Source organism: Podarcis cretensis (genome assembly GCF_951804945.1).
Source record: "Podarcis cretensis genome assembly, chromosome: 7".
In the NCBI taxonomy this organism is placed as follows: domain Eukaryota; kingdom Metazoa; phylum Chordata; class Lepidosauria; order Squamata; family Lacertidae; genus Podarcis; species Podarcis cretensis.
Window position 1 is genome coordinate 31,970,698 of NC_137176.1, and position 245 is coordinate 31,970,942.

The following is a 245-nucleotide window of genomic DNA, read 5'->3' on the forward strand; positions in this document are numbered from 1 at the left end:
ACCAGCAGGAGCTCTTTGGCACAGTTTGTAAGCTCCATACATTGCACCTTTGGATTTTTAATGGACTTCAGCAACTTCAGATCAGCACATTCAGTTCCAGGCCATGAATTCAGCTGCAGAGTGACACTTGTTGGAACATTGGAGAATTAGGGGCAGATGTATATACATATTCACTCCCCTTTAGTCTACCATCGCCTATTTGTGTTTTAAAGGTGTTGTAAGATGCCCTAAGAACTTCCCATGTT